This window comes from Drosophila suzukii (genome assembly GCF_043229965.1).
Source record: "Drosophila suzukii chromosome 2 unlocalized genomic scaffold, CBGP_Dsuzu_IsoJpt1.0 scf_2c, whole genome shotgun sequence".
Taxonomy (NCBI): Eukaryota; Metazoa; Arthropoda; class Insecta; order Diptera; family Drosophilidae; genus Drosophila; species Drosophila suzukii.
The window spans coordinates 11,693,199-11,710,144 of NW_027255896.1; the positions used below are offsets into that span (position 1 = coordinate 11,693,199).

General features: G+C 42.3%; 1 protein-coding gene across 10 annotated transcripts in view; it reads right to left on the bottom strand.

The window, feature by feature from the left end:
• The window catches only part of sxc (O-linked N-acetylglucosamine (GlcNAc) transferase sxc), a 247,116-nt gene that overhangs the window by 166,209 nt on the left and 63,961 nt on the right, over positions 1–16,946 (bottom strand). The window lies entirely within an intron of this gene.

The window sequence follows — 16,946 nt, forward strand, 5'->3', positions numbered from 1 at the left end:
TGGATCATTTAATATCTAACTACTGTCGCGAGGCCACTTTCCCTGGAAGGAGAGTCTGTCGGATGTCGCCAAGGCATTGGGACTAGTCTGGGATCCATCTTCTGATCAACTCCTGTTTAATTTTTCTCACCTGCCAACCAATCAACGACCCACTAAGCGGGTTGCAATGTCAACGATTGCCAAATTCTATGATCCACTCGGTTTAATAACTACAATTATCATAAAATCTAAGATTTTTCTGCAATCTCTATGGAGTGTGAGCGTGGATTGGGATGACGCACTGCCAGAGCCCATTCTTTCGTCATGGGGGGTGTTGACCTCATAGTTATCGGTCGTACAGAACTTATAGATTCCACGTTTCGTACAGCAACCAAGGGCTTTCGTTGAGTTGCATGGATTCTGCGATGCTAGCATGTCAGGTTATGGAGCGTGTCTATACTTGCGATTGGAGACCAATGGAGAATCGAAAGTCCATCTGCTCTGTGCCAAGTCTTTTATTGGCAGAGCTAATCGTAAACGCCAAGGAAGCCATAGAATTCGATTGCACCTTTCATTGCTGGTCGGACTCGTCTATTGTGTTGGCGTGGATTCGGCAACCTCCAAGGGAGTTTAACGTTTTCGTATCAAACAGAATCGAAATTCAGGAGATGACGAGAGACATGACTTGGCGTTACTTTCCTACAAACTTGAATCCGGCAAACGTCGTATCGCGATGATGTACCCCAAGAGAATTGTTGGAATTTTCCCTTTGGGCTAACGGGCCTCCATTCCTTCTGCAAAGATCCTCGAATTGGCCGTCCCTGCTAGACTCAGGAAAGGATCTTCCAGAGCGCCGTTCTGTGGCTCTAATTGGGGCCGTTTGCATAGACAGTTCATCAAACTGCAAATTCCTCAACTCTTTCGATAAGTTGCAGCATGTATTTGCATACATTTATCGGTTTATTTCAAATTGCAGAGCCAAATCTGCGCCGTTAAAAGGTCGTCTTTCGGTGGAGGAGATAAACTCTGGAACTGTACTTCTTTTGAGGAGCATCCAACAGGCTAACTTGGCGAAGGAGTATGGATCTCTTAGCCAGGGCAAGCCGTTTACACAGAAAAGCAAGCTGGTTTCGCTTAGGCCTATACTCGGCTCCCGTGGGTTACTTCGCGTGGGTGAAAGGCTTCAGAACGCAAACTTGGACTACGATACGAGGCATCCGATACTGTTGCCCAAGGATCATCCAGTCACCAAGGCGATAATCGTTTATTATCATGAGAAATATGTGCAGGGAGGATCGCAGGCGCTGCTTGCCGCATTACGGCAAAGGTAGTGGCCGATTGGGGGCCGCAAGTTTATCGCCAGCGTTAACAACAAATGCGTCCGATGTTTCCGAGTGAAGCCTGTTACTTGGGAGCACGTCATGGGTAGCCTTCCAGCAAATAGAGTGCAGCCCAATCCAGCTTTTCATACCACAGGAGTGAACTATTGTGGGCCATTCTATCATAAGGCACAGGCCAGAAATAAGGCACCCCACAGGTGCTATATCGCCGTCTTTGTCTGCTTTTCCACGAAGGCTGCTCATTTGGAAGTGTTCCAGAGGCAGTCCGCGTACCATTTGGAGCGACAATGCTACAAACTTTGTCGGTGAAACAGCGAGGTTGCCGAGCTGAAAGAGCTCTTTTTGAGCGAGCAGCACACAGCATCGGTATCTTCCGCCTGTTTAGCTGATGGGATCGATTGGAAGTTCATCCCTCCGCGTGCTTCTGAGGCTTCTGTGAAGTCAGCTAAATTTCACTTCTACAGAGTCGTCGGTGCATCCATCTTAGATGAGATTTCTGTCATCCTTAACTCCTGTCCACTCTGTCCAATTTCAGAAAATGCTGAAAGCCTTGAGGTGCTTACACCGGCGCATTTCCTGAAAGGTTCAACCTACACTAAGTTTCCTGAGCCTGACATTATTCATCTTCGCGAAGGCCGCCTCAGCAAATGGCAGCGGGTGACCCGGATGCAGCAACATTTCTGGAAAACGTGGAGCAGCGAGTATTTGTCCCTACTTCAAGAGCGTTATTAATTATAAATATAAGGGTGGCATATTTGTCGTCTTTCCCACAAACAGGGCCAATAACGGTTATAGTCAAGGCAATAACAAATATCAAAACAAGAAAGAACGCTATAGTCGAGTACCTCGACTATCAGATACCCGTTACTCAGCTAAGCGAGATTGAAATGCGCCCCCTACCGGCGGTAGACAGACTTAAGCGTTGTGGGCGTTAGAGTGGGCGTGGCAAATTTTTTGTTGGATCAATCGATAGGTATTGACGAGACCAATACATTTCAGTTAAAACTTTGTATCTAGCACGAAACTTGTGGGCGCCACAGGCATGGGCGGTTTGTGGGTGCTAGAGTGGGCGTGGCAAACTTTTTTTTGGATCAATCGATAGGTATTGATGAGCACAATACGTTTCAGTTAAAATGCATATGATAATTGCCGATCAGCATATTATATGTCTCACTAACTCACCGTCTCACCGACTCAACGGCACGCTGACCCGCCAATGCAGTCAGCACATGTTGCAGTGTCAGTACCAGGCGCTCAGTAGCACCCACTGCATATAAGAATTGCTGATCATCATATTATTTGTCTCACTAACTCACCGTCTCACCGACTCAACGGCACACTGACGCGCCAATGCAGTCAGCAACTGCACCATAATCATAATTCCCTGACCTACTTTAGTATATAGCTTATTTCACTAATCATTACACTAAGCTTCCGTGTTCCAAGTAGTATATAAGCATGTATCAAATGAAGAATAAATCAGTTATCAACACACCTCATAACTACGCAGTTCTACTTCCTACATCTGGGAATAGGGCTCGTAATACACTATCTCAACTAGCAGCTAACCACGTTAGCTCACCCTCAGCGCAGCTCCAGCATAGCCTGTGGTCCGGCACCGCACTAACCATCGTTACCATTGCCGCAACGCGATCGTCCTGCCATCAAAGCGTCCCCGTGCCAGCGACAAGTGCTCATTACCCCCTTGTCCCGCGGTGTGACCCAGAAGTGTCTACTTCGGTTAGGCACAAACACATTTCAAAGATTTAATTGTCGTAATCAAAATTTTGCTGAACGCCACCAAAAAAAATGTAGATTGAAAAATCAAAGTTCTTTAATTTAGAAACGAACTTTCTCGGTTACGTTGTTGCTAACAATGTAATCAAAGTAGATTCTAAAAAAATGTATTGATTGATTATTATCAAATACAGAAAAATCAAACCCCGGCAAAACCATATAGAAATTCTACCAAAAAGTAATATTTCCGACAATGAAAAAAGTATTCCTGACAATGAAAATACCCTAGAAGAAATAATCATTGTGGAATTAATTGACCAATTACATTTAATATATCAATCAGTTCCAATGAATCTGGACGATTCAATTTAGAATGGGGCAGTTATATGACACATTATTTAGGGGCACTTACCCAATTTATAAATTTACTCTTAGCCGAGAGCCAATCTCCAAATAACTCGTGGTCAGCTATTTCTCTCAACTTCGTCTCCAAATTATTCTTACCCAAATCAGTTTCACAGATTCCGCACCAAACGGGTACTGTAAACATCCAAGCCGATATTGTAAACATCAGAGTCCCAAAGCAAGCCATGAAGTCCGCTAACGTAAACACAAGACCCCAGAGAGAGCCCTAAAGTCCGATAACGTAAACACCAATTTCCGTCCGAATTTTAATTTCAAATTTAATTGCCAAATTGCATCTCCTATTTTTACGACTCTTGAGTCACTCTCTTTATCAATTTTGAGATAAACAATTTTTATATAAATCTCTAAGCCGAGGTTAGATTATTGATTATTGAACTCGAGGTAGGGCAGTCCGTTTTTGAGAAACGAATTGAGCAGATGAAACGAGTGTAAAGTAAAGGGCAGTGAAAAAAAATAACTTCGACCTGTAAAATTGTAGTAGTGAATAAGTGCACGCTTAATTAAATATTTTATTCCCTCCCTCTCTCCCGCTCTATATTATAACTGTAGTTTACACTGTCTCTGAACCTGCAGAACTTCTGGTAGACTTTTCGTGCGTCCCGCACAGTACACTGGTCGGCATAAACATTTTGTCAAAAAAAAAGTTAAATATACTCATAATTTAAAGTTCCTTCTTTTCTCAATGGAAAAGTAATTTAAATGCCGTTTGAATGATACAATACATTTCTTAACCCATTCAGTACTTATTGAAATTTCTGTAAACATCTACTTTTTAAACTTTTTTCCTCGACTTGAAAACTTAAAATAAGAGCGCGAGATCGCGTATTAAATCAAATGTAAGAGAGCACGAGAGAATAAATCTTTTATATACTCTGGTCGGCAAAGGTATTTTGACAAAACAAAAGTTCAATATACTCCTAATTTGAACTTACTTCTTGTAAACTTTTGGCATCAATGGAAAGGTAATTTAAATGCCGTTTTAATGATACAATACATTTCTTAACCCATTCAGTGTTTATTGAAAAGGACGAATTTGTGCGAATCTACTTTAAAATCTACTTTTTAAACTTTTTTCCTCGACTTGAAAACCTGAATTTTTTGATGCAGAAAGTTCTTCAAACAAAAATAATAGTAACTGCAAAAAGTTTTTTTTTCAAAAATCATTTTGCTTATATTTTGTATAATTTTTTTAAGGTGACAATGTAAAAAAAAATTGTATAAAAAAAAAAATTTACTTAACTCGTGTTTCTAAACATTTTTAAATATCTAATCTACCAGAGTAGATTACTATTGCTTAATTTACCTACACTTGTAAATCGTAGAACAATGCTTGGTACTATTTTTATGCAAAATCTTATTAGAGGTGATATTGATTCTGTAGAAAATGTAAGCCGCCTAACTTTCAATGTTCCTGTTAGACTAACACGAAATTATTATCCTCCCTTATTATCCATTGGGCCACTTGTTTGTACTGCTCGTAGTGCATAAACGTCCATCATATATATTAAAATTAAAAAAAAGAGATTTTTTGTAAGAAAAAAAAAATTTAATTTCTGGAGGCAGTGTAGAGCGACAGTTTTCTGCAGGAGCTCGAAGAATAAAAAACTAATACCCAAAAATCTGTTGTAGTTTTCATTTCATACAAAAAGACACATCTTGTATAATGGGCGATCAGCAGGCTTTTTCTTAACTTTGTTACACTTCCAAACTCACAAATACTCCCTAATGATTAGTTTTATCAATCACTCTTCCCAAACTGTCAAATGTTACATGTTCAATTGTGTGATCCTTTAAAGTTATTTTAATGCAAGGACACAAAGAGTCAATTCTAAAAACTCTTTCTTATTCCTAATCCGAACAACTTCAGGTGTACCACAAGGAATATTGCATAAGCGTCAAAAAATCCTAACAGAATGCTGGGATTACATGTCCGATAAGGCCAAAGATTTCTACATTCACCAACTTTTCAACCACAAGACTGTAGACAAAAAGATTGTTTCCCTATCTGCTATAGTTTTAAAGTATGATCTTTTTAGAGTCGAATGCAGATTGAAGAATCTGAACATTCAAATAACGCAAGTCAAGTTACTTATGCAGGGCCCTAGTAAGGAGCCGCTTTGTCTGTCCCCGGTATTCCACAGGCAACTCGACGCGTCCTATGATCAACCAATTATCTCCAGACGCTATTCGGACCACGGAAAGGTATTTCTGGGTGGGCACATCCTACGCCTCCATTAACTCTCTTTTCAATAGACTGACACTCGCTGCCGTATCCAAAAGTCCCGCCAGCGTTTGGGTCAGGGCTCAGACTTCCGCGAATGGTCGAGGGACTTCCGTTGCACTGAGCTTCACAGTGGCAACCACTTCTCGTCTACTAGCTTGTCGTTTTCTGAATGTACTGCAGAAATTCTACCCGGTACACGAATTTTTCCACAGAGTTGGGGTCATCCTCGCCGTCGAAGGAAACTTCTGCTCTTCAAGGGGGCTTCGGTGGCTCCTTTGGTGGTGGCAGCCTGTGGTCGCCGGTAGTTGCCGACCGAAGACACTTGGGGTCTGTACCTCGAGGATCCTGACATGGATACCGCGAAGCTGTCGTCTCCGTCCGCTGCTAATGCCGATCCGGTAAGTTTCCTTGTGGAAGTTGAGGACGCTGACCAGCAGGCCGTAACACCTTGTTCATCAGCTTCATTATTTCCAAAAACTATCCCGGATTTCATAGCACAAAGCCTTGCTGACTTGGCAACCTAATCCACGTCTGGTACTTGGAACCGGAATTCGCGGTCATCCATCTGCAGCAAAGCCAATGTCCCCGAAGAGCTCCTCCGCACTTGAAAGCCCACGTTTTCTTCACCCTGCTGCTGTACCTGTCGGAATTCGCGAGCCTCCGCATTACCGTAGCAACACATATCCGCATAACATACTGCGGCAGAATACTTCGAGACAGTGTTGCCAGGTGAAAATTTAGCTTTCCCCTAAAAAATCGCAAACAGTCGATCCAGTTTATACCTAATTTAAAAAAAAATCAGGTAATTTCGAAAATGTACAATAAAATAAGAAATATCTCATTATGACGTTGTAGAAATGTTAAGCTTGGAAAAATCTGTGTATAGTAAATTGTTATTTTAAATTTTTTTTTATATTTAGAAATATGTGTATATACTATATACAAGTTATATGACACATTATTTAGGGGCTCTTACCCAATTTATAAACAACTTTGAGCCGAGAGCTAATTTCCAAATAACTCTGACAGACCCGAGATAAATCCGTGGTCAGCTATTTCTGCCAAGCAGGCCTCCAAATCATTCCCACCCAGATCAATTTCACGCAGTCCGAATCAAACGGATGCTGTAAACATCCAAACCGATATTGTAAACAATCGGAGTCCCAAGCGAGCCCTGAGTCCGCTAACGTAAACAAAAGATCCCCAAAGCGAGTCCCGAGTCCGCTAACGTAAACAAAAAGATCCCCAAAGCGGTCCCTAAACTCCGCTAATGTAAACACCAATTTCCGGCCAAGATTGGACTTCGAATTTAATTGGCAAATTGCATCATCCTATTTTCCGACTCTCTTGAGTCATTCTCTTTATCAATTTTTGGGGATAAAGTCTCTTAAGCCGAGGTTTGATTATTGATCATTGGACTAGAGAGCAGGAAGTCCGTTTTTGAGATCCGAATCGAGCAGTACAACAATTCGAGAAATAATACAAGAGCAGTGAATTAAATAAGTTCGACCTATTGTAAAATTGTAATAGTGAATAAGTGATTGTTAAAAATAAAAATAAATTTTTTTAATCAATTCACTAGTGAGAAACATAATTTACATATATGGGCATATCCGCCAAATGGTAATCATCGTACTTTTTGCGTATTTTCATAAATAAATGGTCATATTTTCATAATACAGTGGGATCATAGCATATTTTATTTGTTTTGTTGAAGGAATTTCCCTAAAAACTGAAAAAATGTACTCTTTTTAATTTTAAGCTCCTTTAAAAGGCATTTTAATGTTTTATTATTTCGCAAGGAAAACATATAATTTGTGTGCACCTTTTCTACCAAATGTCTTTATTGCAATTTAATAAGATAAAAATCCAAAGAGGTCGAAAAAATGTTCAATGAATTGTTAATAAAACAACATGGAAAAATCGTACGTTCGCGACCCGTACGTTCGCGATGTAGATTTTTCCTTGTGAACAAACAAACAAACGTACGTTCGCGACCCCTGGAAATGCCCATATACTACAAAATGAGATTGAATTTTAAGAGATCATCTCGAGAACTTCATTTGAGAAATTTGTGTTGTACACTTCCTGAAGACGTTGATTTTGTTTCCACGCGATGCAACAAATTGTACTGTAAGACTCAGCCAGTTCAGAAATGTCTTCTTTATATTGACTTGATTGACTACTTTCGGTGCAAAAACACATATTTTTTGCAAGCATTTTGTGTTCTTGGGAACTCGTGCTTGTGCTTGCAACTCTTCCGTGAGCTTAACCAAGCAGTCCTTGCATCGTTTTTTGATGTATATCAAGTGGTCCGGCAAACAAGTCGAAGACAACTCATTAAAATGATATCCAAAATGTATGCAACCCACTGGCATCAGGAAGTTTTTAAACGGAAGGTCATATACATCTTGTGCGTTTGCCTTGTCAATTGTTGTGGCACAACAATTTTTTGTGCAAATATGAGAATAATAAGTCATTTAGATTCTTCAAGAGTTTTAAAGGTTCCACTGTGTCGGATTGGAATACTTTTTTTCCAGATATTATCTTCTTTAATGAGTATTGATGAAAAATCAAGTAAAACTTGTTCTCCACGTTGTACATTTGGAACAATGAGTCAGCCTTATACACAGAGTCACCTTGTTCGGAAGTACGAGTCATTTCAAAATGAAGTTTTAGAGAGTCCCACTCATCTAAAAAGCAATATACCTGTACATTTTTTGCGGTGTAGTTTGATATTCTTCAAACCTTGAGAGTTTAGAGGCAATGGTTTCAACCAATTTACAATAAAACAAAAGTACATGTATATAAATGTACATTAAGCTTGTGCATTTATTTGTAATGCTTAAAACTGTTGTTCCATATAAAATTTACCTCACCTTTAAAACTTGCTTCGTTCTCGCGTTCCTTTTTATATTTTTGGAAACACTGGTAAAACGTAAATGCACTTAATAACAAGTGCGTTGCAAGCAACAAAACACAATTATAACTTAAAGGCGGGTTCTCAGAATCCGCCAACATCAGATAGTAAAACTTTTACTCGATAGAAAAATTGTGTGCTGTATTTTTTTATATTTTTTTTATGATAATAAAATGGAATGATTACGGCGGAGCCGGAGTATTGATGTTTATGAGTTATTTATTAAGCAAAGCTCCGAATCGTACTGGCTTAAAGCTAAAAAAATTGAACTTCATAGCGTCCACGCAAATATGCTGTGTTTGCCGGCTATGCATGGGCATCCGGCCAGCCGCTGTGTCAGCAGTTTGGGCGGAGCGAACTCTCGGACGATCGGTCATCGCCGTCGCCCGGTTAACTTAGTTAACTTATACATCTTGCGAAATCCCCCTCCGAACAGGGAAGTAGGGGCTAAGGACGGTCAACGCAATCGCCGCGTCCGCCCCGATGGCGACCCATGACACGTCGTCACAGCACGGATCTCTGGAGCAGCAAGTGGCGGAGTTGAGGACGATGGTGACCGAGCTCGGAAGGTAACAGCAATAGATCCGACCCCCGCAGGAATAGCCGGAGTCGTTCCAAGACCCATGACGATCGCTTCTGTTTCTACCAGAATCGGTTCGGTGAGAACGCGTATAGGTGCAGATCGCCTTGCAAGTGGCCGGCGGGAAACTAACCTCCACTTCGGACGAGGCAGCATGCGAAGTGGACTCGATCCAGTCCAGCCCTCTTTTAACAGTAAACACAAACACCGTATATCTGATAGACACACAACGAAGGGAGAGCCGTTACACTCACACTTGAACTCTGAAGTCGATTCAACTGGACGTTAATAGTGTCCAAAGCTCTCATCGATACCGGTTTCATCTCTCCCTACGGTGTCATCATCGACATGAAGCGACGCAAAATCATCGATGGAGCCACCTCACTGCCTACAATCTGTCCAATCCATGTCCAGTACTGACCCATCTCGACTGTAGCTACCGAATATGAGTACCATGACATCATTTCGCAATATAAAGTCCTGACTCTGCCTTCTGTTTCCGATGACGAACTCGTACATAACACCTGAGTGCAGCACCACATCGCAACGGATAGCTTGCCGGTATTCGGAATAGTTTGCAGTCTAAACACTGAGGCTCTGGCTACCGTCAAGGACGAGTTTGCACGGATGCTGGAAAAGGGGGTATGACAACCGAGCAGCAGCAGCTGGGCATCGCCTTTACATATGGTGAAGAAAATAAATGGGTGGTGACTATCGTCGGTTGAACGCGATCGCCATTTCCGACCGGAATCCGCTACCACATGTCCACGACATCAACCAGGTATTCGTCGGCAAATCCGTATTCTCCATTATCAGTCTGGTCTGTGAAAACTGCAATCTTCACACCGTATGGGCTCTTCGACTTTAATGTGATGACATTTTGTCTCCGGAATGCATCGCAAACGTTTCACCACCACATGAACAACATCCTCGGTAATCTCGACTTCGTGGCTGTGTATATTGACGACATGTGTTTGTCTTCGGCAAGTAAAACTCAGGACCTTCAGCACCTCAAAATTAACTTTGATCGCCTGCGGCAAGCCAAACTACGCATTAACCTGGCCAACATTTCTGGGACATTCTATCACGGCGTTTGGCATAGCCCCAATGGTCGAACGACCGAGCGCAAGGGCGTTTGCGCGCTGGAAATCCGACTTGGCCAGGGCAACACGGTTGGCGCATCCGATAGCCAATACATGGGAAAACAGTTTTAAGCATTAAATATGCAATGCACAAGCTGAATGGTCAGAGGGGGGAGTATACTCCCCGATATTACCTAGTTAGGTTTAGCTGCATTGTGGTTCCTTCCGTCTTTTAGCTTCTTCGTCTGTTCCTTCAGAGGGGGGAGTATACTCCCCGATATTACCTAGTTAGGTTTAGCTGCATTGTGGTTCCTTCCGTCTTTTAGCTTCTTCGTCTGTTCCTTCTAAGACTTTGAATTTAACCTTTACGAACTTACTTTAAAATAAAACAGCATCAATACGTTACAATGGTTTTATTGCTTAAGATAAGTAGTCTTCTCTAGTCGGGGGTACAAATTGAATTAATTCTAAAATCGTTCTTGGAGTCGCTGGTTGGCTTAAACAGTACTGCCCGTCAGCATAATGCTGGCAGAGCGGCTGCGGAAACCCGACGCCGATGGCAGCGGTTTTGAGTATGTGTGTTAAGCCCCATATGCTAACGCTGCATTTCCGTTCTGGCGCATGGATAGGGATAGCGGCGGCTGTAGCTGAGGCAGCTAGCGGGCGGTCAGCGCTCTTCCACTGTCGCGCTGCTGCCGTTGCATTTCTCCCGCTGACGTTCTGTCGCTGTGCTGTCGCTCTGACGCCGCCGTCGCTGTCGTTCTGACGCCGCTGTCACTGCGACGCTGACGTTGTCTCTGCTGCTGCATCGCTGCTGGTCCCATAACTTAGCGGCTGCATTACTGTAGCCACTTGAATGTTTGGTGTCGTTGCGTGGCCGAGAGGGGTGAAGGCAATGGGGCCTAGTTTGTGGGTGGCCGAGAGGGGTGATGAGAGAGGTGCGGTGTCCGGTATCGTGGTCGAGAGGGGGCGAAGGGAGGGGGGCGCTTGGCCGGTGTTTACTTATATATGCATGTAATTTTGTTTCATTTTAAATTGGTTGAAACCATCGCCAGGTAGCAACTCCAAAGCTTTGTGCGTATATTGCAAAGCAGAAATTGTTGCGTACTGCAAAGGCTTAGACGAACATGCTGCAACAAAAGCGCATTAGAAATGTTGGCAAGAAGAGAACATTTGATAGCAATGCTGTTTTGGATAAATTTTTAAAGCCCAAAATAGAGGAAAGTAGGAATAGGGCTGAATTAAAAATTGCAGCATTCATTTCGGAACACTGCAGTATTCTTGCAGTGGATCATTTGTGTGAGGTGGTATCGGATTTAAATATAAACTCTGAAGGTTTGAAGAATATCAAACTACACCGCAAAAAATGTACCGGTATATTGAATTTTCGATGAGTGGGACTCTCTAAAACTTCATTTTGAAATGGCTCGTACTTCCGAACAAGGTGACTCTGGGTATAAGGCTGACTCATTGTTCCAAATGTACAAAGTCGAGAACAAGACGTACTTGATTTTTCATCAATACTCATTAAAGAAGATAATATCTGTAAAAATAACAAGGAAGAACGCTATAGTCGAGTACCTTGACTATCAGATATCCGATACTCAGGTAAAGGGGCCAAAGGGAAATTGAGATATGCAAGCGAGATTAACATGCGCCACCTACCCGTGATCTCAATATATGTGGGCGGTAGACAGATATAAGCGTTATGGCCGTTAGAGTGGGCGTGACCAATACATTTCAGTGAAAATTCTTATTATCTGCATGAAAATTGTGGGCGTGAAAATGAGTAGGCGTGGCAAACTTTGATCTTTTTGGATCAATCGATAGGTATTGGCGAAAGCAATACATTTCAGTTAAAATTTTGTATCTAGCATGAAAATTGTGGGCGCGTTTCTGTGTACCGAGCTAGCCTCTCCTGCGTTTGCCCGCGCCTGGTACCTGGCACTCTGAGCTATTCGCGGTTCTTATGTACCCTGAACAGTTGCGTCTTTGAGGGTGATCGTTAAATGTTTTCGCGGCGTCACCGCCAATACAACTCACTGTAGCGCCTGAATCTAATAACGCGATGTAAGAATGGTTATCTATCTCAAGATCGGTGTATAATCGACTATCCTTGTTGAGGAAAATGGCTGAAATAAGTCTTCTGCGGTTGTCGCGAACTCCTTTCCAAAAGCTTCTCGCTCGTCTCGTCGATCTTCGAGTTCTATCGTCGTGCTCAAAACTATTTACTCCCCAAAATATCCTATTCCGCGTTTCTGTGTACCGAGCTAGCCTCTCCTGATATGGCATATGCTCGGTAGTGCTTTTTGATCGGCTGTTGGAAACCGATTCAGTCTGCGTAGAGCAATCTATACCTAATGTTTTGGGTGCGGCAGCAGGTTGTTCGCTGACGCATCCTTCTGTCGGTTTTCCGATGGATTACAAGTCTGACATTTCGGCTTAAACACGTTTTTTTTTTGACCTAGGCTATCACAATTCCAGCATTTGAGTGGTTTCCGCTGCATTGCTGCGACTTCATTCGGTTGCATCTCTTCTTCCTCTCCATCTAGCTGAGATACGAATGGTCTACAGACAAAACTACTTTTTAGGGGCTGCAACTTGATTTGTTTACAAAATTGTTCATGCATTCGTAACTCTTCTCGCAACCGAGAGAGAGTATTAATTGCAGTGCATTAATTTAAATCTGAGTGAGGCCTTGGAGTGCCTTATTAGCAAGCGTACCAAGGATTCCTCTGTTATAGGGTTCCGTAATAGGGCTACGAGTCTTTCGACATGGAACTGGAATTCTTCAAACGGTTCCTTGTCGCCTTGCCTTCTGTTATTAATGGACTCCCAAATATCCATGTCTGTCTCAATATCTTCGAATTTCTGACGAAACTCTTCGCAAAACTTTGACCAAGTGAAGTTGTGAACTGCCTTATGAAACTTCCAATACCATTCAGTGGCCTTTCCTCCAAAGAATAGGTGTAAATGATCACACAAAATATTTTGATCAGCATTAAGATTCTGCTGCGCTAATGCCCTTATGCGATTGAGGAATTCTTCGATGTAAAGCCCGTCTCGAGCGCCTTCGAATTTGATCCGCCAGCTCTGGATAATAGTCGGTACCTTGTCCTGATGGACTGATACGTGTGACCTGTTGCTTACGCCACTGGCTTGCTAAGGGTTATCGTTCTCTGTAGCTCCATACGAAATAGACGGTGGTCTGTTCGCCGGTGCTATGGGTCTAGTCTCTGCATTCAATCTTGTATTGCTTCCAAGCTGAATTTTTGCTAATTGAGTCTGAATAGCGGATGTCAACTCCTGCATTAACTGACGCTGCCAAATTTGCATTTCACAGCGTACTACCCTAGTAATTTCTTCTCGTTGACTTGATGTATTCAAATGCGACGTGGTACTATTCGTCAGGTTCAGTGCTGGTTGGTTTGGGATCTCTAGCCGTTGGGATCGAGTAATCATCCTCCTTCGCTGACCGTTTCCGCGACCCCTTCTAGAATTTGCTCTGCGGCCTAGATTTCTGCTTACAAATTGTTAGTCGGAGAAGATGGCGGTTGTAATTCGCACTGGGTCTTACAAATTGGGCATGAATTAGCTTCCTGAAGATGTTCTATAATGCAACGATTGTGGAAATTGTGCATACAGGGAGCTACTGTTCGAATGTCTACTGCATTTAACGGCTCGTTACATATATTGCAAAAAGTAGAATTTCCACTAAGAGCAGCTTCTAAATCTTCACTACTATGATTTACTACCATTGTATTTTATTTTGTCTTTTTTTTTTCTTTGTTAATATTATAACAATTTTGGATCGTCACCATTACAACATTTTGCTTATGAGGCATATTATTTTCTTGATTCGATTGGTTCTGCTATTCCTGTTACTGAGTTTATGTGACTATGGACTCCCTGAATTTCGAGGGCCGGTCAATCAAACTACACTTGGATTCTTCTTAAATAACGAATTCCTTCACGAGAATTGCTTTATCCTGGGTCGTTCCACACCTTAGGGGGACCTCTATACGCTTTTCCACAGGACAAATTAACGTTTCAGCACTGGGCGTAACTTTAAGAAATTGTGTTCTACAAAACAAAACTGAAAATTACTGGATAGTGTTAGAGAGCAATTTCGCGGGAATTTCTGACTATATATATCTCCCGATCTGAACGATCGGGCCCCACTAGTTGGGCGCCATTTCTGTTTTTATTATGTCTACTATGTAGCGTTCAACTCGATTCCTACTGGTTCTCAAGTCGTCACTCGGTATGCTGGTCGTAGAGGTCGTGCACTTCTAGCGATACTCTGCGCTATGCTCGTCGGACTGGCGTGGGTTCTTTCTACTTCAGCTATACCACAACATAAAACAAGAAAAATAAGTGCACTATCTGAAACTATTAAGATGTACCTAAATTGTTGTAATCGGCTGTACCCACTGCTTAGTTACGCCAAGAGGAACAGATCTCATATCGATCAAGGGTTAGGGAGACTTGGACGTTGTTTGCCCCCCTATTCTTTACCCACCCTTCCACGTTAACCTTGACATTTATTAGATTACCCCTTATCTGACATCAGATTATAGTCTAATACCCCTCAAACATTATGTAGTACCGGTGACGATCCATTCAGAAAAAGAAATTACACGATCATTTCGTGGCGTTATAAAAAGATTTCATAGTTTTCATTTTTTCCATAAGTTTACGCGCGGTACGCTCTAATATACCCTTCAACGGTCGTTTTAGATTATCTAAGCACAGGCTGGTGCCGTTTACTTATTGGCTATAATCCAAGATTTATATCCCTAATCAAATACATAACTATATATCAAATCATTGCAAATTCAAAGCGGTACGTAATTCAAATTAACTAGGTAAATCCTTATTTATTTATTTACGCCAGAGGTTTTAGCCATTGCGGGATTCGCATCGACAATAATTAAGGCTCAAACATATTCATACAATATTCATTAAGGGTTTACTCACAATCGGTACTTTTTAGGAAAATCCATCGAAGCGTTCGTTGTGCCCAATGAAGCTATAGTAAATTCCTTGAGGGTAGATTAGAACATGATGTATATTTATATGTGTGATGTTTACAACATTAACTTCGATGCACTTCCTGTTTACATAAGAAGCTTTTTTCATAATGGACGTATTTAAAACTATCGTTAGAAATTTCGTACAAGTACATTTATGCAAGAAAAACAAGTCAAATACAGCGAATAAAAAAAGGAAAACTAAAAAACTACGCAAAGTTACCGCCGCCGAGCATGCAGCAGCCGCAATCGCATCTGGCAACGCCGTGCGGCCGATGTCTCCTGTTACTTAGACCTCATGTCCTTTTGGTGTTGAGATAGCGGGGTATATACCCGACTACACATAAAGTTCCTGACGTGTAGGTGTTGACTAGGTCTACGTTGCTTAATTGTTCATGAAGGCGCCTCCGCTGCCGATAAGCCGAGATGCGGGCGCTGAATGACTGATCAGACATCCATGGTCAAGTCGAAGAAAATCCTCTTCTGACTGGTTATAAATACGCTTGGCCGAAAATTGCCGGCAACCGACCAGGGTCCTAAGAGCCACCCCCCCACGCTCTGCAATCGTTTGACGATATTAGCGCCAGCGTACACTGTGTGGCAGGAACTTAGCGCCTGTTAAGAGGTCGATTGCGGGGGTGGGTTCTGAAACAAAAACACTTCCGATATTATGTGACCGGTTCCCGAGAAAAACTATTACAGATATTCACCTCAGACTATGGTTTCGCACTATTCACTTAAGCTAATACTGTACAGGTTGCACCTGGTCGCCCTCTGGTACCGTTTGTCGGTCAGTTTACACGTGGACTTGTTTCGAACTATATCTTGACTGTGGGTTTTGGCGCACGTCTGCTGGCCTTAGCGAAAGAAACTCAAGTGTTCGAGCTGTGCACAGAAGTTGGCCTACGTGGCTGACTTCGCTTCCAGGAAGCTAAGTAGGGAGCGCAGAGACGGAAAATAACGCCGTTATGGCGTGATATTTTTCGTCGTCTCGTCGCTCACACTGATTTCCGCCAGATGTTCAGTCCCAGCGGCGCAGATCGTGCGAGCGAGATGGCAGACGTACAGTAAAGCGAGGCGGTCCAGTAAATTCGGGAATTACGCCGCTATTTACGTTTTATACATGCGAGCGAGGAACAACTTACAGCCAGAACCTTAACCCTTATGCGTGCGTGCGTACATTGTACCCTACACCCACAGTTAACAGATGGAGAATCATATCCCGAAAGGCTGTTGACGATCTGTCTATTTGCCAATTTGAATATCTTTGAGATGGTATATACATATTGATTTGCCTTTCTCGTTTGCTAGTTCATAGTATGCCGGGCTGACTTTCTTGATTACCTTTGTTATAATAAAAACTGGCGCTAGTTTGCTACTGAATTTCTTAACGGCATTGCTCTGTGCCAAATTTCTAGCAAAGACAGTGTCGTCAACCTTCAGCTGTACGGTCCGACTTCGAAAATTTTACTTTCGAGTATTGGTCTCATGGCTGTCTGCTATTTTGGCTTTGGCCTCTTGCCGAGCTTATTGAAGAAATTCAGGATATTTTATCGCTACATCGTCTTGTAATAAGTTCAGCTTACGAAGAAGGTCGTAATCTTTGCCATTTAGTATCATGTTCT